At 33.5% G+C, this 24,448-nt stretch overlaps 2 pseudogenes; one reads left to right on the plus strand and one right to left on the minus strand.

Moving 5' to 3' along the window:
- Nucleotides 1-3,298: 3,298 nt before the first annotated feature.
- Nucleotides 3,299-11,723, minus strand: LOC148298343 (protein arginine N-methyltransferase 5-like; annotated as a pseudogene).
- Nucleotides 11,724-12,428: 705 nt separating this feature from the next.
- LOC148298344 (guanylate kinase pseudogene) lies at nucleotides 12,429-13,167 on the plus strand (annotated as a pseudogene).
- The last annotated feature ends 11,281 nt before the right edge of the window (nucleotides 13,168-24,448 follow it).

Here is a 24,448-nt window from a genome sequence, read left to right on the forward strand (position 1 = left end):
GAAGAGTCCGATTGCTACTGAAATAATGAAGGCTAAGTATAGGATAACTCCTTTCATGAGATTCTTTTTGTTTTGGAAACTCCAACCTATGTTTCTTGGATTAGCTTTCTATCCTTTCGCTATTTCGAGGTAAAAGTTTGAGATACCTACAGAGAAGGCCAGGCTGACCAGCAATGTGATAACATAAAGCCATACATCGAGGACTATTGGAGCAATTATAAGAAACAATGTTACAACTGCACAGATGGGCCAATTGCCTTTCATGGCTTATCTGGCCCTTTGGCGGCAAGCTTTCAAGTCTTCATTTTGAAGCTATTTTTTGATCTCGTCTTTCATTGGTTGGTTGATTGATTGGTTAATTGAGTTAAAAGTATGTTTATCAATGAGAATATATTAATTAACATTGTTACAAATTCACAATAACGTACGTGTCTTATAATTTGAAATAACTTTATGTGGACTTGAATTTGGAGTTAAGCTTATGTTAATTTATTTCAGCAGTCAGTGTCGCGGTTTAATTCAAATATTTTTAATTTTGATTAATTTGTTACTGTATTGTGATAATGCAGTATATGTATATAGTTTAGTAAGTAAGTAGTGTTTATGCTTTGTATCTCTTTATCAGATTAACTGCTCCAAATTGGTCGAATCGTGCAATATATTTTTGTCCTCATAGTATCCAAATTCACTTGGCAATCGATAGTTTCCAGGTCCAGGAGCTATTTAGTAAAATGAATTATACTTTGGCATCTGTTTTAGGTGTGCAATCTTTCGCTTTTCCCGAATTTGGAAGATTTGGCACTTTGTAATCGCGAGGACATATATTTGCCATTTGGTGATAAGTCAGTTTTCGAGCAATCATATGATCCAGGTCCTGGAAATTTCAAATCATCGATTTTGAGTCGTTTTTCTTTACTGAAACAAATCCCACTTTTGTTTTGAAATTTGGATAAGAAACAAATCCCTGTTTTGTTGAGCAAAGAAGGGCTTTAATCTGAGTTCTATCAATAAATACATGATCCAGGCCCAGGCACATATATCTGCTCAAAATTATTGATCTTTGCTTTTCCTTTCACAGAATATGAGATCTTAGATTTAAGTTGCACATTTTAGTAGGCTCCAGGCCCAGGGTTCTCATTCTTTTTAATGAATCCTGTTGATTACATTTCTCCTCTTCCACTACCGAATCTTGCACCAACCTTCTTTCTTTTCGATTGTTCGAAAAGAGTCTAAGTCTGATATTGACATGGAGCAGGGGTCTTCGGCATACTGAATTAATTCAATATAGATACTCTTTTGTGAAATCATATTTAGTGCCATAGCCAATTGAAGCAGAACGTTTCTCAAAGGTATTCGGCACTTCATAGAATCGATCGCATCTGAGATGGATTAATAAATTGTTACAGCTATTGCGTTGTATTTTTGAAACGTTAGCTCTTAGGAAAGGAGTAGAGCATCTTCGCTTTCGAGTTATTTGAGGGGGAATTGCAGATCTGAACACAGTTTGAGACAATTCGAGACATTTCTTCTATGGTATAATTTATAATTTCTATATGTCGGATTGACGCTGTTTTCTATTTGTTTCAACAGTAATTTTAGAGATAAAGATATTATATGTGTATGTATGTATAAATTGGAATATCGAGATAAATATATGAATATATGTATACAAATTGAATACATGAATTTTTATAAATAATGCGTTTCTTTTAATCTGACAAGATAAAATATACAATCAATGAGAGACACAGAACTGATTATCACACACATCCCGCAGCAATTGAACAAGCTTCCCGTCAAAAAATACAAACTAACAATTGGAATCATGAAATAGAAGCTAAATGAGGCAATAATCACATTTTATTAACCCATTCAATTTCTATTGTACAAATCCAATATTTAGCTCCGATAGAATTGATGCAACTTTAATTTCAATGCCATAATCGTTGGTTTGGTTACTTTTTGTTAGTTTTGGATGTGGTGGAATGACAGCTCACATGGCTAAAATCATTGATGAGAATATTATGTTACTTAATGCCTATTTAGTTCGTTCGGATATTAAAGTCAGAATCTATGTTATTGATTCAGCTTCTAATTAGTTTATTTGTGTTGGATTGATTGTTTTGGATTGATTGTGTTTTGGATTAGATTTTTGGTTGAAGGATGCTCTAAATAAGTTTGAAATTATAATGAGGCAAATACATACATAGATAGGAAGCATAAGGAATAGAATCAAATTATATTTAATTAGTTCATATTAGTTCCAATTCCCAACCCCAACCCCAACCCCAACCCCAACCCCAACCCCAACCCCAACCCCAACCCCAACCCCAACCCCAACCCCATTGTTATGATTACTGTCTTGATGTTATGATATCTGTTTTTATTTTAAACTTTAGTTCCGATAATGATTAATGTGTTTATATTATAGCCTTCGAAATATGGGTAATTTTATGAAAAAATGCAGATCTATATATTATCATATTGTGATTTATAATTTTTTGATATGATTGTAGAGAATCAATACAATTACCGACAATAAACTTATTGAATCTAAAAATTTATCATAAAATAAATAAACATAAGCTACAAAAACAAAACAAAACTAAACATAAAAACCATCTAAAAATAATGACAAACTAATTTACTGGGCTATTATAATTTCATTGACTCATTGCCATATATCTTATTTAGAATAGAATATTCATTTATAATTTCTCATTAATTAATCTAATCTCAGAACATCACAATTCAATAACTATCTTCCATCCATTTTCATTATGAACAATTGATTCATATCCTTTGTGAGCATACTGCCATTAATACCACACTTTCTTATTTGTATGTTTGCGACATATTTTAATTCGGATGGAATCGTTCTTATTCATGTAGACACTGCTGACAAAAGGGAAGAATAAAGGAAACCAGCTATGACTACCAAGAGTTGGTCTTTCAGGAAGTATCGATAGTTCGAATCTTTAACTCAAGGCAGTTGTGAAATACCCAGCAAAGCCATTGATAACAATATCTTCTTTCGCTACAAATTAGATCAAACCTGAATCTTTATTGAATTAATCTGAGCCATCTCTCAATGGATGCTTATATTACCATACTTGTTTCGACTGGAAGTTTGTCCAATAACTCGCAAAGTTAACAGTATAGTAACAATGTCGATCTTACTTCGAAAGATTTCGATGAATTCCTTGATAAGAAACTGGCTTAATATAAGAAGCATAAGATAAAGGAATGCAAATTGTGTTTTCGTGAATGTTTCTATGTATTAATAGAATTTATACTTCTATGCCCAAAATAGGCATTCTGGGGAGAGTTCGTTATCACCAAATCCTCCCAGTAGTTCAGATAGGAAGATATCTGGTTTTTAGGTCATTGTGTAATCTCGGATGTCGGATTGAATTATTGTTAGATGTTAATTCCAACGATTTTATTTAGCTCTTTGCTTTATTGTTTGGATGGGGTAGGGGTTTTTTTCAATTGCAAAAAGATGAAATTTCCTTTGCATTTTCTTAGCAGCAGCAAAGACACTGAAGATGAGCCCACCTCTTCCAGCGCCAATATAGTAAATAACAACTTTCTGCTGTTTTTAGAATTTGGCAAATGCATCCTCTAATGCTCCTTCATACTCATCATACTTTCTTTGATCGTTTTCAAATATTTAATAGGTAGCTGATTCCAGATTATCGGCATAGGGCTGCAATGGATCTTGAAGGTAATCACTTAAATTGAGGACATTTTTGTCACTTCTTAACACCTGCATATATATATTTAAATGTTACATTTTTGCTCATGGAATCGAAACTGTGCTGCAGATATTTGAAATATTCTGAGGCTTGTTATTATTTTTGGGGAATTGAGATACAAATTCCTGCTTTTGTGTTGATGAACTCGTGAAATAGTCTTTAATGCTTTATAGGAAGGGTCGCAAAGCCTTTTGAATTCTGAGTGAAGCAATCTGTCGAATAAACGATATAGGATATTTGTTAGCTTTTCCATCTGTTGACAATGCGAGTACAAGGTAAATTACCTTTGAAACTTAGTGCAATTTTAAAGATATAGCTTCCCATTATCTTTTCGAATTTTTATCTGAATTTGATGTACCTGTTCCATATATTATCGTTTCTTTTTGTGTTGCCTTCATCTTCGCTACTACCATCCAAACAGACCATTATTGTCAGCTTACAATAACTCCTATAAACTGCTTTATTCGCCTATAAATAATTCACATAGTTCTTACTTTTTAGAAGGCCAATAAGATAGATTCCAAAAATTTTTAATCTTTCTCTTAATCTTAGTCCCCACTTAGTTAAATTTTCAATATGAATGTCTTCAAATTGAGAAATGAGGAATACTCTGCAATGAATGTCAAAATCTTAGATTTAAGTTCAGTTATGAATTTTTATTCCCAAATGCAGGAATTGATTAAAGGGTTAATTAAGGAAGTCTGATGTTTTTTGTAGAATATGTCAGATGGAACCAAGCATCGATCTAAACTTATTTGATTGTTTTTATGCTCTGTTGTTTATTGCCCTGTAATTAATGAGATGAGATAGTCGTTGGTGAAAATCGGGCATATAAGCTTATCTGCTCGAGTTTATTCGCATAGTTAGGCTGCTTCGAGTAGTTACTTGGTCGAAGTGCAGTCGACCAGAATTCCGCTGCTTACTCCAAAAGGATAATTCTCAGAGTCAAAGCCCATTTGTGTTAAAATACTTAAATACTTAGATTCAATGATTGTAATTGCACTAATCGAAGGATATTTAATAATAATAATAATTAAGTTGATTTGTATTATACGCGCTATATATTTGTTTATACGCGCTATATATTTGTTTATACTCTTCACGCATATATATTTATAAATTAATATGCATTAATAATCTATGCTATAAATTTAAATACACAAATTCACAGAACATTCAAACAAATAATAAAGCCAACCACAATCGTATATACAATCCAAGAACAAACAAACATTCATATCTTCCATCTCGAATTCGTATAATAATCTAAGCTTCCCCCAAATTACTCCACAACTAACTTCAAATGCAGACATAAAAATCCTGTCTGCTCCAAGAATTTACAATTGCAAACCCAATGATCATACTCAACAAGATATCTGATTTAGTATTTTCTTTGTTTTTGTTTGCATTTCTTTTCGTATTTTTCATATGCATATATTTTTAGTGTATTTTATTCATCTTTTTTTAAAAGTATTTATGGTTATTTGTTGAAAGATTGGTTCCATCTTATTTTTGGATTTTATGATAAGGAATGGGAGATGTCTTCGTTCCGGTTTCGATGATTATTATTGTTGTTTTTGTTTTTGTTGTTCTATTGGGTTTATCGGTTAGCGCTGTTGTTTAATTGCTGATCCAACTTCAAAACAAAAATAAACAACCTCGCTAAATTTTATTGATAAACGAAGTTTGTTCGGATTATTTTCTCTAATTTCACATATTTGAATGCCTAAATTGAAAAACCTATAAACTTTCTATCGATTTTACTCACACAATGCTTATACTCTTCAAATTGCAGCCCATATTTGATTATTTATTGATCCGCTATCTTCGATCTAATTTCAAACAAAAGCTCCTCGCATTAACGATCACTACAACTTTACATCAATTTACTCGCATACTGCATAATCTGACATTTCTATAATTCAGGCTATAGCATTTGATTGATAACTCTCAGTTTATGGTACCAATTTGTAATGATGGTAATTTTAGGGCTGAACTCTTGCAATGTTCGCTGCAATTTTGGCATTGGAGGTGTACAGATTGAAATAGGATACACATTACCCATTTACTTGAAAAACTCTGAGAATACGAAGTTATAGCTCTCCACAATTCCTTGCCCAATGATTGCAAACCCAAATAAGACAGTCTCTAGATGTTGGTTCAACCCTGTTATAAACCAACAAGACAACTCATCAAAGCCACGAGGTGATCTCTTTTTGAATAGTCGATCAATGCAGTCAATGCTGATACTATCTCCATATTTCCAATAAGCCGATCTCATACTCTGTGTGACCATCACCATATTGGAGTATATGTTTGGCATTTAGCAATGAGTGTGAATTTTGTATCCGATTTTGTAGAGATGTTCGAGGATTTGTTCGTCTGTGCCAAAAATCCAAAAATATTCTTACAGAATTATTTTGCGTGAGCCTTGCGATAGTTCAGGGAAATTAAAACGAAGTCGTTCCATCGCTTCCTATTTATCGGTGAAGATATCCATGCTATCAATAATTCCAGAAATCTCAGATCTACATCTGACCATCGATCTGCTCACCTCCTCAATAAGTTTATAAAACTAACTTTTTGAAGAATGAAACAGATCTAACAAATTCTCAACAAAGTACTCAGCAGGAAACTCCTCCGCAACAATATCTTCGATAAAGTCAGTAAGTATTTCTTCTTCTTCTTTTTTTATGCCTAGAATATTGCCATTCATCTATTATCCATGTCTAAGATTCAAGTGTTTTAATAGATTTGCTGTGGATTGGCCAACTTGTAGATAGACAGCTCCACAAAGATTGCATCGGCATTAGTTTGTTGTGTTGTTTCTTTTGAAGTTTCTCCATATTTAGGATTTTAGTTGGACTGTTTCGAAGTGAAGATCGCTGGTTGCGAAGTAGAGGCGTTAGTGGTAGTTTTTTAGGCGATGGGATTGCATTATTATTATAAATTACCGGTAAATTTATCAGTATCATATATGAATGTGTTTTTTGTTGTTTATAGATATTTATTTGAGGAGAAGGGACAAAGAGTTTGTTGAATATGTATATATATATAGGAATACAATTGATGTGCTGTTTTTATTAATTTTAATGCAAAACTGTACGTTGTTGTGAAACTGGAATTTGAGTTAGATTTGAGTTATGAGTTAAAGTTGGAATGAGGAGATTAGAATGCAATTCATCGTCTATATTAATTTATAGCAAACACTTTATTTTACCTAAATAAACCACATATCAAACAAACAACTAACAAATCAAAATGATAAACCCTTCAAAACAAATCATAGCTAATCATATGCAAAATTCGATATTTTCTTCCTCCAGTAATCTTCTTCATTTATTCGAATCGATTATAATTTCAGCTTCTATCGATGAAGATACTATCTTCTGTTCTTGTTGCGTTAGTATTATATTCGTTGAATGAATCCGATTTTAATTGCATCGAAACCTTGGTTCTTATATTATTAGAATTTGTTCCTTGTTAATTGGGTCAGATATTCAGGATTTTGGCTGAAGTTTGAGGATTATTTGCTAAGTTAGAAATCATCGGAATTGTCTTCATTTTGTTTTAGTCTTCTTTTTTAGCGATATTTGTGGAGATTTTTGGGATGCAATTTTTATTAGTCTGAATCTTCTGAAGGTTATTAGAATTTTTGGTATGAATTTCGAATGTGATTTGCCGATTATTTTACTCGGTTTGGGTTTTGTTTTTTGTGATTTTCTTTATTATATATGGGTTTTCTTTTTGCTTTATTGTTTTTTATGTTGTTTTTTTTGTTCTTACTTTTGTTGTTTTTGTTGATTTAATATTTGACATCAGAACTTTCCTCCGAGCTTTAGCTTGCAACTGAAGAGAACTCACTGTCGCTATCATCATTTTGAGTAGCTTTCTTCGGCATTTTAATTAATCATAAAAATCACGTGCTATATAATCATGTATATAAAAAGCGGGAAAATTTCTTAGCAGCCATCGCAAATAAATACTGATTTATCTTCAAATAATCATTTAGACATCAGACAAACTTAATTCTTCAACTTTTAATTTTATTCTTTTATAATTCTGATCTTATTCTGCAGACTTTTCATGTGTTCGTCAATCATATCTTTCTCCTGAAATTTGCTCTATTTCTCTTTCACAGGCTTTTACTCTCTCTTTTACTCTCTCTTTTACTCTCTCTTTTACTCTCTCTTTTACTCTCTCTTTTACTCTCTCTTTTACTCTCTCTTTTACTCTCTCTTTTACTCTCTCTTTTACTCTCTCTTTTACTCTCTCTTTTACCCTCTCTTTTACTCATTCTTTTACTTTGGCGATTGATAATTATTCATAAGAGTTAAAGGCGATTTTTCATTATCCTGTGCCATAATCTAAAAGTCATAATCTTTAGATAAGTAAGCATTTTAATTTCTTAGTGGCTTTTATTCGATTTCTGAAATGGATTGAATTATAAATTTCGATTTCTATTATTGAGGCTTTTACTGAAGTTCAGCAGAAGAGAGCCATGAGACTTTTTTTTATCTTACCTTTTGGGTATGAACATATTTCCGAAACTATTTGTTTTCTTCTGTGTTATTCGTTGGCTTTTGTTTGGCATGCGCATTTGCATTTACATTTGCATTTGCATTTACATTTGTATTATTGCGATGGCTTTGTATGTCATTGTTACTTTTGAAGCTGCTGGCGCTGAAGCCGTTGATAGAGTTAGGCTTAATTTAGACTAATGTCTGCTTAATATTTTTCGAATCATGGATATATTGCAGTATTTACTCTTTCAATACTCGATTTGAATCTTCAATAACAAAGAGATGTTTCTCCAGATATTCAATTTTGGCCTGAAAATTATAATTTTATTGTTTGAGAGATTAGTTCTATTGTATTAAGATATGAACACATTTAGTTGTATCTTTGAGCATGTTCTTCGGTGTATCTCTCAAGTAGTTTTTTGAAATGCCATCGCAAATATCCTGAGAAATATCCTTATTAAATAGTTGAACTGAGGATATTTTACTAATTTATTTTCTTTCATTCTCTTCAGGCACTTCATTGTATATATTGTTAAAAATGGGATAATTTTTATAAGTTTTTATGTTTCCGTTAACGTTAAGAGCCTTTCTATTTTAATTGATTTATCTTAGAATTGTTTTGAACTCTTTCACTTCCTTTTCTAAGCTGTTTATTGTTTTGTCTTTCTTTTAGATAGTCTTTTAAAACAGATTAATTTTCTTATTAACTTAGTTCAACTAATTTTCTTGCTTTAGTATAAATTCTTATTTAGATTAGCATTTTTGGCATTATTTTCTTGTGGAAGAGAGATTATATGATCTTTTGGATTTATTTGCCGAGATCGACTTATTCAAAGCATCCAATTATTCATAAGTTTTTTATAAGTGTGTACTCAATGTTGCAATCTTCATATCTTTGGCATTGTTTTCAATTTAGAGTTCTGAATTATGGATACGCAATGAACTGAGTTATTGTTCAGGAAAAAGTAAGCTGTTGCGAGATTGTGAGACATGAGTCATCATTATTGAAATTATGAAAAAAACATCGAAATCAAATTAATAAGCATATTGTATTATAAAATAGCTTAATCATTTAAACATATACCATGATTAAAAGCTGGAGATATCCAAACTTAACTCCACCGGGCAAAGCGATGAAGTAGTATGCTAGAGGCCCATCGTTACTGGATGAACAAAATACTGACTCAGCTTTGAATAAATCGAATCTCAGGGGTTTCTACAATATGATGGCTATCTTGGGAGGAATATTCATCTTTACATCGCCAGTCCTTCGCAAAATATAAAAAGGATAGTTCTTTGAATCGTACTTGTATAACACTTTCAAAGAAGATTACATCTTATGCATGATGGTCTGGCCATTGTTCTTCCTTTGGTCATTTACTTCATACTTTTTACAAAAACTGATAATAGGTGGAATACCCATAAAACTAGCTCTATTCTTGCAACATCTAACTCAGGCAGGCTTGTTTATATTCTCTTCAGTTTTGATTCTTAAGAAAAATTGGTGTTCATCTCATTGTGCTTTTGTTATTCTTCAGGCATGTGTTCATTTTATGAAAATGCACTCATATACGACTGTGAATCGAGATTATCGCGAAGAAAAAGAGGAAGCATTGGCCAATAAACAAAATCCTATGACTAACTATCCTGCAAATATCAATTTCAAGGACTTTGCTATATTTATGTGGACACCTTGGCTTGTCTATGATACATACCCACGAAAAGATAAAATTTCAATTGTGTACATAATCAAGAAAAGTGTGATTGCAATCATTTGTCTTGTTATGACCTACGTTATTCATACAAAATATATTCTTGTTCAGATCTAAAAAGGAGCAGCATTACCCTATTTCTAACTATTATTCAGACAGATGCTACCCGCAACATTTTTGATCCTCCTTTTATTTTATCTTACTTTCGAGCAAATTACAAACATATTTGCTGAAATTACGAAGTTAGACTATCGCGAATTTTACGAAGATTGGTGGAATTCGACAACCTATGAGTAATTTAATCGAAAATGGAATAAACCTGTGCATATTTTCTTGTATCGGCATTTATACTTAGAACTGATTGTGAGGTATAAACTCTCGAAAGGAAAGGCTCAATTGGTCACATTCATGTTTAGTGCTGTTTTGCATTAGTTTCTCTTAGCCATGATCTTTAGGATTGTTAAGCCAATATTCTTGCTGTTTATCATAGGACAAGTGCCCTTGATTTATATCACTAAATTCATGCAAGGCCAAAAATCAGGAGCACTTTTATTTTGGTTTGGAATCATTGCTGGTCCATCAATCATTGTCACTTTGTATTTGAGAGCAGACTAAGAAGTGACAACTCTGTTTACTCGTTCAGTTTGATTGAAAGTATGTTATTCTATTGCGATTTGATTTTATAATTAATTAATTTTATGCTCATGTTAAATTAAAATTGTAATAAAATAAAAATTATACTGAAGGATTTGGGTCCGAAAATTAGATAGATGAGAGTGTTTGCTCTCGTGAATTCATTCTATAGTAATCAAACCAGTGAAAACAGAGGAACAATAAGGAACAATAAGTACCATATTTAATAATAAATGATTTAATTAGTTCATCTTTAGACATTGACTTTTGGAATTTATATCTTCTTGACCCGAAAATTTCCTTAATTATGATCGCGGAATTCAGGGCTCACATACAATCTTTCTAACTAGACGCTATTTATAACCTTATCTAACATGATTATAGTAGAAGTACCATTGGAACTTCTCAGTGCTGTTGGCAAGAGAGAATTTATTTTACTGTCTTTTTTCATCTCTGAAGAACTAGAACTTGAGGATATACTTCTCATCTAGTTTTTAATGTTAGGTTTTTCATCTACTACAAAAGGAATAGATTCTGCTTTTAAGAATAATTAGAAGAAGTACATGATGTTGGGATGATTGTTGTGTAGCTTGGATTTGGGTTTGGGTTTGGGAAGGATGAAGGAATGAGAGGAGTGTTAGATTTGTGGTTGGCTTTGATGTTTTTACTTTTGGAGGATCCGCAACACCATTTTGATTACTTTTTGGCTGTCAGATTCGGGTTTCTTTAAATACTTTGACGTCTTGCTTTTTCCGTTTCTTTGTTACTTCTGAAGTTTGGCATCTTACAAATTTATTCAGCTTAATTAATATCAAAGTCTCGCGATACCCGAATAATTAATCATTTTAACAAAGAATATCTGTATATTTATATTATAGAGACGAACACACATTTTGTATTTTATATACAAATTAATAAAACTTCTAAAACAAATAACAGCATATCTCAACACCTTCCAAATGCCTCAGAAATTCACGGCTCTTAAATAACACTCTTTATCATCCATTTTGCCATTTTAACAATACAAAAAGCCTCAACAAATATTGAAGTCAACCTAATTTTACAAACCTTAGAAGTTTATCTGGAATAACCCACATCGTTCAAGTCAAAAAATTTATAAATATTTTCATCTTCAACGTGAGCAATACGAAAACACTATCGCGCCATTAATTTAATATAATTAAAAGGCTGATCGTCTCATACTTGAGCAATCCCGGATAAATAGTTTGAAGAAAAAACGCGATGAGACTCGCTCGAGGTTCTATAGTCGACAGAATAAAAGATAAGAGTTATAATCTAAAACTGGGTCGCTATTTGGTAGAAATTATTTCATTACTGAAGGCGTTAGAAAAAATAATAATTAAAAATAAAGAAAGTATAATCCGAGGAAGACTGAGCTAAGTTATACAAAGGGAGTGCATTCATTTGATTTGAACTTATCGGATTTGCATAAAATAATGGCTTAGCAAATTTAGGAGAATAAAACGAATATACGAAACACATTTCAGAAAAGAAGGCTAAACAATTAGATGAGAAATTCTAAAATAAAAAAATTGACATCAAAAAAAATACTGAGCAAATGATTTATACTATATTCATGGCAAATTTTTTATTATATGATATTGAGAGGTGTTCTTGTTCATTCAGATGTATTTAAAATAAATAATATAAAGTAATTAATAAATAAATTAATTAAAATAATTATGTTTAAAATAATTAAATAAATTAAATTAAATAAATAGCAAGTTTGGATAGTTATATTTATTAAGCATTCAAAAAAGGATCAACAAAATGCAGAAGAACTTCGATTCTTAGCTCCAAACTTACTTCGGTGACATCAAGCATAAAATCTCCGAAGAGCATTTAAACTACTTGAAGAGACATCCTGAGCTCAAACAAATACTCAATGATTTCCTGAGTTCATGCCTTTTACAGCAGCCAAACAATGTTTATGAGCACGCACAAACATTCTTCGCATATTTCAACTATGAGAAAGACAAAGTAAAATATATGCCTCTTGTCATTACAGGATGTTCTGGAGTGGGAAAGGGAACTCTGATCAATGATTTATTGGAGAAGCATCCTGGTATCTTTGAGCTGAGTATCAGTTATACAACGAGAAGACCAAGACCTGGATAAGTTCATGGCCGATAATATTATTTTGTCACAAAATAAGAATTTGAAAAATAAATTGAAAAGGGAGTATTCGCTGAATTCTGCGAAGTGCATGATAATTATTATGGTACTCATAAAGGAAAGGTTAATGAAATCATCGCTCGTGGAAAGGTATTTATTCATTTTATATAGATTGGGCTGCTTGATATCGATATACAAGGTGGTCAAAAAATACATAAGAGTGTCGAAGGATATCACTATTTGTTTATTTAGCCGCCAAGCTTTTAAGCATTAGAAGAAAGACTGAAAAAACGAGGAACATAAACTGAATAGTCAATGGCTAAGCGATTAAAAAATGCAAAGGTGGAGTTAGAAACTGTAAAGTCTTTGGATTACTACAGCAAAATGGTTAATGAAAATCTCTAAACTGCAAAGAAAGATTTGCTTAGTTTTATAAACAAACTTTATAAGCTATCTCTGTGAAATTAGGATGATGATGTTAAAGATGTTGAAATGCTGATGAAAATTATAATAGTTACAGAAAACAAAAAACATAATGCAGTATTTGAAGTATATCTTATTTCTAAGAATGAAAGGTAAAAACCAATTTTATCGTCATTCTTGTCGATTATAAATAATGCAATGTGCTAAATAGTATCAATCAGAACTTAGCGAGATTTTATTCACATTTTTTATGATCTGATTCGTTTACGGAACTGGAAACATATGTATAAATAAATAAATGCAACAATAAGTTTCTTTTTATGCTTTCAAAATATCTTCTTCCGCAACTTTTTTTTACAATCTTTCAATTATGATGTTTTTAATCAATATTTTAAGTGTATTGTTTTACCGTGTCATTTTTTCATCTTATGGCATCTTCTAAAGCTTATTCTTTATAGTTTGCCTCAGACTTCTTCTCCGGTTCATAAGGGTCAACCCAATCTAAGATCTCATGGTAATTGCTTTTAATCAATGAATGAAATCTTCTTCCTTGCGTACTCAGGTATCAGCATCTTTATTCCTAACCAAAGACCAAAACCTACATATTCCTTTACTGTTGTATAAGAAGTTACGATCAGTATTCGAACAATAGTACAACTCATCGCCTTAAAAACGTTAGTTTGGAAAGCTATTTTCGGGGTAGTTGTACTTTTAGAATATGCCGCTGGCAAACATTGTATCTTTGATTTACTTAATTTTAGATTGCTCTAAGGCTGTGTATTTGACACGGTAGAATATCTTTCTGCGTAATTTGCCATTTCCCATATCTGTGAAGATTTCTTGTTCTAGAGGATATTGTTTTATGATACATGGGAATATTGATTTCGAAGATTTCAGGGGAGGATGGAGGTTTTCGAAATTGTAGCGTTATTGGAGTTTTTGGAGGTTATTTCTGTCTTTTTCGATGAGTATTGTTTTGGGGGTATTCTGCAACTGTTTCTCTAAAACTCTAACAACTACACTGCTACTCACTATCATAATTGAATCATGCATGAATCCAATATCATATTAATTACAAACATCAATGCAGCTTCTTATTTAGCTTGGCTTTAATTAGCTGACCTTTCTGATATCTTTTGATTGCGTGGATGTTGGCTCTTTGCAACTGCAAGGTTAAGGACCGAGATGTTGCACTTCTTTTTGGTTTCTCAATGTCATTGTTGTTCGTGGGATCAATCCCATAGTATATTAGGTTGTCCAGTTCGTCATTGTAATGCAATCTTAGGGCTTTATGAGTATGAGTTTTTGTGTTTATCATGTTATCTTTGTACTGTGGGTTTTTGTGATTATTAATGTCCATATATATGTCGTTGTCATCACCTGGGCTATTTACTAGATTGCAATTTCTATAATCGCCACATTCCCTTTCCATTAGCCTATCGTGCATAGTACCTTCTTCTGTTTTGTCTCGAACAAATACTTACTTAATTTAGAACAATTTATCAACAAGCTCGATCTTCAACTATGAGCTCCCCATTTACTACATTGATTGCATTATTGAGTATCCTTATTATTAGTAGTATTCTGATTATTAATACTCAGAAGATCTCATAGTTTATTGTCGGTTATGAGTATGCTTATTATTGTGTGTTATGTGTTATTGTTGTTTCGTTTGTTGTTTACTTATTAACTCAGATTGTGGCTTTGGTTATTGTCTCATTTCTTAGGTTTGTTTGAGAGGAATTTTGCGGATTATGAGTTAGTACTATTGTTTGAGGGTATACAGTTTTTTTTATAGTTATTTGTTTTGGTTTGCTAGTTAGATATTTTTTAAGGTCAGTTATTAGTTTGTGATTGTGGTTGTGTTTGTGATGCTTGTGCTATTATTGCTCATATTAATATTATTGCGTATATTACTCATATTACTCATACTTTAATTATTGATGCTGAAATTGTTGTTGTCTGTTATTTTCGTTGAAAACTTTTCCCTGAATTTCAATCTCAATGCTGAATCTCTAATAATAATTGCTTATGATGTATTCTTTTTTATGTTAGCCGATTGTTTTCTTGACTTCGTATGAGATTCTGAGCAATTTGTTTCAATCTGAGAGACATTCTAGACATTCTTCAGTTATTTATTATTTGTTGAATAATACAAATTACTTTCCTTTTCATTATTTTATTTTTATAGACATTTTCTCTGATTTCTCTTTTCTTTTTATGATTTTTGTAGCATTTCAAATATTTACAATTTTTGTAATCTTTAAAATCTGGACAATTTTTCATAATATCGCCTCTCCATTTTCATGGCATTTACACTGATTTTCTTTTATTGTAAATATTAATTTGTTTAATGCTCGTTTATTTACTCAGTCTGTTCAGTTTATTCTAATCCATTTGAGTGCATTTTCACTATGTTGGGGAATGACTATGATTCTGATTGAAGGGTCAAGTTATTTATAGTTTTGCTAGTGTTACTTTTGGGGGTTTATTGTTTTTGTTGAAATGACTCTGACATTTTCGATATTCAGTTATTAATGAAAGGTCGGTCTGCTAATATGTAATCCGACTGTTATGTATTTAATTATTTAAGCATCTGGATTATATACTATATTCTATATATACTCTTTGTGTTTAATGTGTGATATGTGTTATATGTAAAAAGATCGAGGATTCCTAGTTTTATATGATTGCTGGCTTTCCTATTCAAAAATAAGTAATAAATATCGCAATTATCAGTTCAAAAACAAATATCCCCATTATCCAACAATCATTGTTTACTATTCCCAACATTTCTGACATGTTTATTGCTCTTAATCTCTTATTTTTAAAATCATCTTCTGTATTATTTTAGGCGCTTCAACTTCGGCAGATTAAATAATTTTACTGATCTCCAATTTCGAGTACAACTATGATTCTTCGAAGATTTTCTTCAATTGCTGCTTATTGCATGAAATATGGCTTTTCCTGAGGAATGCCATGCTACCGAAATCCTCATAAGTCTATTGCAGGACTTACTTATTGACAGATAAATAGTTTAATTTTTCAATGAATGTTTTATTGGTGAATTGGGTGAATTTCTTATCGAGTTTTTATGCAATTTTGGCAATAAAAGCCGATTGGGAAACTTATAGATTTATTTGCGCGGAAATAGGGTTCATTTAATACGAATATTTGTTCTTATTATTTATTATGAGGAGTAGTATGAGGAGTCATTCTTTTTTCTTTTATAATCAAAGGCTTTAAACCCTGACAAAGTTTATAGTCTTTCCTGGTTTGTAATTGGGGGACCTTTTTTGTATTTGTGAGATCTTTTATTATGCGTATCGTCTTTGTGCTGTGTGTGTTCTCGATGCTGTGTGTGTTATGGATGCTGTGTGTGTTGTGCATGTTGTGTGTGTTGTGCATGTTGTGTGTGTCGTGTGTGTTGTTCCTCCTGGATTGAATCTTCTTGGTCGCATTCTTCATTATTTAGCAGGTTTAAATTCTCATTCATATTTGTTTTGGTAGGGGCATTTTCAGGCATTTTTGTATTTGCAGTCGAATTGGCAATTTCTGCTAAATATAGATAATTCTATTGAGCACACTAATGCTAGCAATGGAACCTGACTGACATTATGATCAAACCAAATCCCAGGGTTAGATATACTCCATAACCTAAAAAGCCCTAAATATTATCAACTGCAATTTCAACAAGTAATACCTTTTTTACTAAGGATTCTTCTCCCAGGACTCTCTGATTTGCATCGCTATTTTATATTTCACGGTCTATTCTGTCACTTAGATCTGCTAATGTCATTGAGCCATGCGAAGAGTGACCTCAGCTCATCCTCAATCTGGAAGACAAGCTTATAAGCAATCATCCATATTTTGGGATCGAATAGGTTTATGTTAATTTCATGGGTTTAGTCTTTGAGAATCTTTAGTTTGTCTTATTAGTGGGTTGAGCTTACTTTTTAGAGGAGTTGGAGGACGAAGTTTCTTTTGAAGTTCTCATCGAAAGCTTTGATGGTTTGTTGTTGCTGTAAGGCAGAGGGTTCTTATTACTTTTTTGTTGTGGTTGTTGTTTTTAGGGGTGTTTTCATTTGTTTTTGGTTTATCGGGTTTCATTGTTGTGTTGTTGTTGTATGTATTAATGTGAGTGTGAGTGTTGGTGTTTGCATTCGTGTTCGTTCTGCGATGATGCCATGCCTTTGATAATCCGGAGCAAAACCAGGTTTAATAACATAAGACGAAGAATCAGACTAATCCTAGTTTCATGGTTCCTTCCCGCATCTTCTTCAGCTATATGCGTCATATACGGACCATTTTTACTCTATTCATGCTTATTCTATCCACTTTACGAAATAATTGGTTTAGAAGACTGTGAGGATTACTATTTATGCGGCTGATCATTCAACTTTGGGCTAATTTTTAAAACATAGGATTGTGAAGCATTGTTTATGTGGATGTAAAGATGTGAGAATATGTGGATATGAGGATGATTGGTGGTATTTATACTCTATGCACTTTGATTTGATGAAGGTAATTGCTTTGCAATATTATAAATGAGGGATAATCTAAACATTCTGATTGAATTGAATTGATTGGATGCATGGATGCATAAATAATTTAATAACAAATAATAAGCAAATTAATTATTCCCATCCGATGAACATCCTGAAAGAGATTTAATATCATTCCACTTATTATACATATATCCAACTTATCCAGATGCCCAACAACAACCCAACCACAACAAATCCCCATCGGATAAATATTTCCATCTTTGTCATGGTGCTTCTTCTGATGGTCGAATGTTCCTGCGATCTCAGATTCTGTGAAGTCTAAAACAAAGAAGTGAATTTGTTTATTACATCTGAATAACTTCAACAAATCCCCTTAAACAAACATATTCGTGGCTACAACCTACAGTACAAACTGTAGTAGCAAGAGTTTGTGGACATATTCGAACCTTATCACATTGCCGAAAAGTCAACAAATATCACATTCAAGGCGGGATACAATATTGTCAATGTTGACAATAAGAACTCAGAGAATAATGTATTTGGGAGACAAGGCATCATTTTTGCTTATGATGGTAAAAAAGGAGTAGGTATCGCCTACATCCAATCTGAGAGCAATCTGCTTCCTACAATAAATAAGTATAACTATTATTAGTTACCAGCTTAGAGCTCTTGCTTCAATGCTGTGATCATCAATGAGAAACTCGAAGTAGCCATAGACTGCTAGACTAAAGACTCGAACACAGATTACGTCTGCATTGCTAACATTGCTGGAGAGATCAACTGCGAGAGCATGATGGATTCGATTACTTACAGTTTGAGCAGGAAGTCAATTGTGTTGAGTACCCCTCAAAATAGTCAGTTCTTATTTACGAGCACACTGACAGACTATACTAACCCTATATTCAAGGGTGAATGCTACTTAACAGTCTACAATATTGTGGAAGGGAAGGCAATCTTCAACAATATCATCGATCGCCGAACACTCTCCATACCTTCACTTTCAATCACAGATATCGATATAATCAACAAAAATGGAATTACCTACATTTTGCTCAGCGACAAGAATTGGGGGTTAATTTCATTCAGATATTTGGCCTCGAATCAAATCGAAGATATAAAGATAATAAATGTCGCAACACCTGCCACGCAAACCACAGTCGCAGGGGACAACAGCATCTTCGTGTCAACCAACCGATATGTCTTCCACTACAACCAAGATATACAGCTCATCAATAAGTATGAACTCGATATAGTTGACCCCAATGTCATTGATCTCTTTGTCTCGCCTACCTTACTCGTTGTCCGCACCAGCAAACAAAACCTATATTCTTACTCATTAGACCAAACCTAATTGAAATATCTCTTGAACAAGCAACAAATAATGAACGATACCATTGTTGTTGTCTCGCCATTCTTCCCAAGGATGTTCCAGATTCGTACGGATTCAATGACTTCAATTGCGATAACATCAGGATATCTTTTGGTGAGTAATATCACTGTGCAGCCTCCGATTAAGGAAGTTATGGTTACAGCGATGTCTGGTAATTTGACTTGTGTGTTGAATTTGAAGATTAATGCTGTAGATACGAATAAGAAGCTATATCAGAAGAAGGGTATCAATGAGAATGGGTATCGATTTGGTGGGAATGAGGAACTTAAGTTTATGTTGGATGACTTTTATGGGGGAAATAAGCTGAAATATAAGGTTAGTAGTAGTGCGCAACATTAAGGTGTGAGCTACTCCTTAAAGCATGTGAATTAGTATAAGGTTGCGCCATTGCCTCCTGTCAGCGAGAATTTTATTGTTTGTGCTGAAAATAAGGGTATTGGCTTCCTCTAGCAATCCTAAACAGTAGCACCCGAAACACTCAACAAATAAACATATCCCCACAATCTACAAACCAACTAAAAACTAACCCCAGGCGACAGCCAAATATACCTCAGTCAAATAGTGGAAATCGACGAATAATCCTATTACTACACAACATTCGAATAGCTCTACATCCGTTTCTTCATCTGCAAAAGATCCCTAAGTGACCTAACCACCCCAATCTCCTGCAAACAAAGATAAATCATTCTCCTCCCCTCAAATGCCCCAAAGGTCTACATAGTAACCGGACAGAAAAGATAAGCCACAGGCAACTACATAATCAGTTGGGTAAACTCGAACAATATCATAACAATCAAAGCTTTGAATCTTGGTGGATACACTGTGATTATAGGAGGTGGAACAAGATACAGTGCAATTAAAATATCTGAGAAATATATCTTGTATACAATGAAGGAGTTGAATATGATACAGTTTTATGATGGGAAGCGATTGAACTCGTTTGGGACAGGGGATTTATCACCTGTTGACCTGCAGAGATTAGGTGGCGCATTCTACCCAAGAGAAATCTATCCACATCCCAGTAATCCAATAATTTACTATATTAAAATGCCAATATCAATTGCAACTGTGGCATACTATGGGGACACAGACATATAGATCATCGCTATAAACAAGGTGAGTTAGACATTCATCCCTGATTACCAATGGACTGTTGTTGTTGGAACTGACACTCTATTACTGTTTGTACCTGGAAGTATCATCCAGTATGCAATCCTCCCTGATGCGTCGATGAAACAGCTACAGATTTTGGATCTTGGGAATAAAAAGGCAATTATACCTTATCAAGTGCAATTCCAATTATCGATGAATGCTGTATATTTCATGTGTGAAGATGGCTCAATGGAGTCAGTCAGACTGAACCAACCTAAAACTTAATCACTTTATTATGAGATACCTCCTGTTGCGGCTAATTAGATCTCGCAATGGACAGTATCAGGTTCATGGCTTTACCTCTCTTCGAATAGCCAAGCATACTATCTATACCCATCTCCTTCATTCAGTATTGTCTCACACATGTCCGATAGCTCCAGTATAGACCAGTTTGAACTCGACTTCTTAGTGTATTCAGCAGACTCAGAAGGAGAGACCATCGAAACCAAAACAAACATCACAACTATAAACTATAAAACAGATATCTCAACATCCAAATAGGTTGATAATGGCCTCATCTTGCCTTCAGTTGGCAATAAAACAGAAATTCCATTCCCTGTCGATAAGTACTTTGAAGGGACTGTGGGTCGATATGATATCTCGTGTCCATTCAGCTAGTTTAAGACATTGACGCTCCTTGAGCCATTTAGAATTATTAAAGAGAATACGGATCTTGCGCATATTGATGACTCTGTTGCATTGCCTGATAATTTAGGGGTGGTGGTTTTGAAGGGTAATGCGTTGTCTATTGTCAATGCTAAGAATTTTGTTGAGTTGGTCTTCGATATTGCTGTGACGGATGTTGACTGCAAGAAGATCGGGCTTCGGGGTACCGATCTTGTTGTCTACTGTTCAGCTAATGGGGTACAGCAGCTTGTCTTATACTCCCTGCAAGGTATTAAACTCAGTTTCGTGAAAGTGCTCACCCTGCCTGAGTAATCCTATGTCTCCAATGCTTTTGCTATCGATCTTTACCGACTCAACCCCAGTAGTATCTTCGTGCTAATTCATGACACATATCAACCCCAAAAAATAGCACGAAATGCAGATATCAAGATGATTGCAATTACACAGAAGCCTTAAGCTACAACAATTATCTCATATCTACTAAGCAGCATAGATTTCGTTGAAGCTATGGAGCCTATCACAAGCATGTCAATTTATGGGGGACATCTTCTAGTGTCACTCGGGAACACAGGCATCGGCTACTATAACCTAAGCAACTACCCCATTACCACCTCTACCGCTACCACATCCCTCATAAACCTACGAACAAATCCACAACTAAACGGACTAATCCTCGATGACAGCTCATTCCAAGCAATAACTATCACCAAGCTAAACAAAGATAACAACATTATGGATGTTTTTATGGCAACTACTAATTCTATGAGCTTTGTTCTACAGTTGTCCATTGATGGTAGCAGCGGCTCATTAACATTTGTTGGGGTCACATAAAGATACAATCGTTATGGTTCGCAACAGAGTGTCAATTGGGTGATCATCGACGAGAAGATTGTTATACTTTCCTATTATAATGTTACATCGTCAGTTTAGTCATTGGTCATTTATCGGCGTCCTCTTTCTGTAACGCAAGAGGCCATCAACTTATTCTATGCTTATTCATTCACAATGCCAGTCGAGCTATTGCATCCCCCTAAGGCTATCTTGCTCTATGTCTCCACAATATAGGCACAATCTAATCTGCTATTTATCGAGAATGGGCAATTCTCTGCAAACCCAAGTTTGGCCCTATATAATGTCACAGGCTAATTCCATTTATTGGCCACATACTAAAAAGCTGGCAATTTCAACAGTCTGACAGTAACTGCTACAAACTCATTAGGTAAGAAAGTTGAACGAATCCTGAGTTTGAGTTTCGAAGGAGGAGATGGGTCAGGGTTAAAGTGGTATGCAGTTCTTATTACAATTTGTTTGGTGGGAATTGCTGTGGGAGTGGCAGTTGGATTGTATTTGAGGATGAGAGCCAGGAGGGGAGATAGCAAGAAAGTTTCATTGTATACAGAAGATGAGGAGACAACTGAGAGAGTGTGATCTATGTGGAACATTGAATATCGATGAATATTGATGAATATCGATGAATATTGATTGTATTGATAGTAAGAGTAGTAATAAATAATAGTGTCGATTAATTGAGAGGTGCTGAATATGAATAACACTGGGATGAGATTATAAACTCATTTAGGACGGATCGCATAATAAATCTATTTGATATCGATAGAATAAAATCACAAAAAAGATGATCAGCACATAAAAGATTCTGTCTGAAAAAGCATTCAACTCATATCAATGTTAAAATAAAATAAAGGATGCTCTTCACAAAATGGGAGATTAAGGATACGACTTTCTTTATTCCTCTCTTTAGCCATTCAAAGACAAAACAAAAAAAATGATCAAAAATGGTATTTATTTGCGCTTCAACTGTGAAAAATGCGTAAACAAAGGCAAAGAAATAAGATTCACATCGACATCCGGAACTGTCAAAATTTAATTTGAAATGCAAGATCTGGATGAGCAATTGCTGAAACATTTAAATTTAGATGAAAATAAAGAGAAAGGACGAAAATATCCCTATTTGTTGGTGTTTCGTTTTAGAATTTATAGAATGTAATGCTTATCGTGCAATTAATATGGTCATCCCCAAATCTATGATAGTCAATTACTCCTAGAAATCGAGAGTCATTTTTGCAAAATTGTTGCATAAATCCTGAACAACATTCCTCCGAAACCTAGAAAGATTAGAGACCCAATTGAAGTTCCAGATTTGCACACACATATGCATCATGAATGCGAGGCTTGTAAGTAAAAGATTTGCCATAAGGGGCCTTGTCCCCTAAGAGAATGATTGAACTTGTTTGTAGATGCATCTCTCGTATTTATCATTATCCATAATATAGTTAAATGAACATGGATGAATTTATAATAGGGCACTTTTATTTCAATGAGACAATAACTATTCGTAATATTAAAAGTTTATCGGGAAGAAAGATTTTATGAGGAATATGAGAATTTCAAGGATTAGGAGTCCATTTTTTGTAAGGGATCAATAAGAGTAAGAAGTTAGTCCATAGTGATAGTGTCGTCTACGCTCAATGGCCCAACGTAATTTTATGAAATGTCGCGAATTTCATCACTTTTATTTAGGAGGGATCACATAATGCATATTATAAATCCACTAAATGAAAACAACTGCTCGACAACTTCTCCTCGAACACATTAAAAAGATTATCAATCAATTCCTTAGTTAATAATTACAAATCCATCAAACAAATAAACAAACCACAAACAAATCACAAACAAGCAAATCATACGAGCACAATCCGATATGACGACAGCTCTTATATCGCAGTTTCGAACTTCTCCTCAGAACTCAGGAACATCTGCTTAAAAGTGTTGGCATAAATATTCGAACAATCATTGAAATAGTCCCTCAACTTTTCTATTTACTCTTTCTGTTCGTCTGCAATTATGATCTATTTCTCAGATGCTAATCACAGTCATCAATAATGTACATTCGGTTGTATTACTGACTAAATAATCAGCAACACTCTTAAACTTCAATTGCACTGATGTGCGTTTACGATTGCATATTTTGTTAATTATGTTACAGACCATTTTCTTATCGATATCGGTAAGATCCGCATATTGCGCATCTCCCTCCAACTGCTCTAGAGATCTCGGCAGATAACTCGGCTTAAAGCAAAGATTTGAATTCACAAACTTCGATTGATTTGTGTATATTCGTATTATCTTTACTATTGATTTCTTGATGTTAGCACATTAGTTACTTTTTGGTTTAAGTTAGCCCTTGTTAGCAAACATTAGAGTCCTTCTGCCAGTTTATGTGCCTATGATAAATTGCTAAAGTTATGGCTTTTTTATGGTTTGGTTGGAGATCTGATGTTTCGGAGGGTTGTTAGGAAATGGTTTGCGATTTTGGGTTCAATTGATTTCATAAGGTGGAGTTGTTTGAGGCAGTTTCTGTAGGTGCTGAGGAGTAATGGGTGTTTGGCTGTATTCATGGTCTATCAATATAGTATAATGGTCTATCAATATAGTATAACAGTGTTCGACTATACTCATTATATTGCTTTCATAGTCTGAAGTACTATGCATGGGGTTGGGGTTGGGGTTGGGGTTGGGGTTGGGGTTGGGGTTGGGGTTGGGGTTGGGGTTGGGGTTGGGGTTGGGA

The sequence above is a fragment of the Brachycentrus maculatus genome, unplaced genomic scaffold, assembly GCF_059751285.1.
Source record: "Brachycentrus maculatus isolate JH-2025_06_01 unplaced genomic scaffold, ASM5975128v1 h1tg002171l, whole genome shotgun sequence".
NCBI classification, from domain to species: Eukaryota; Metazoa; Arthropoda; class Insecta; order Trichoptera; family Brachycentridae; genus Brachycentrus; species Brachycentrus maculatus.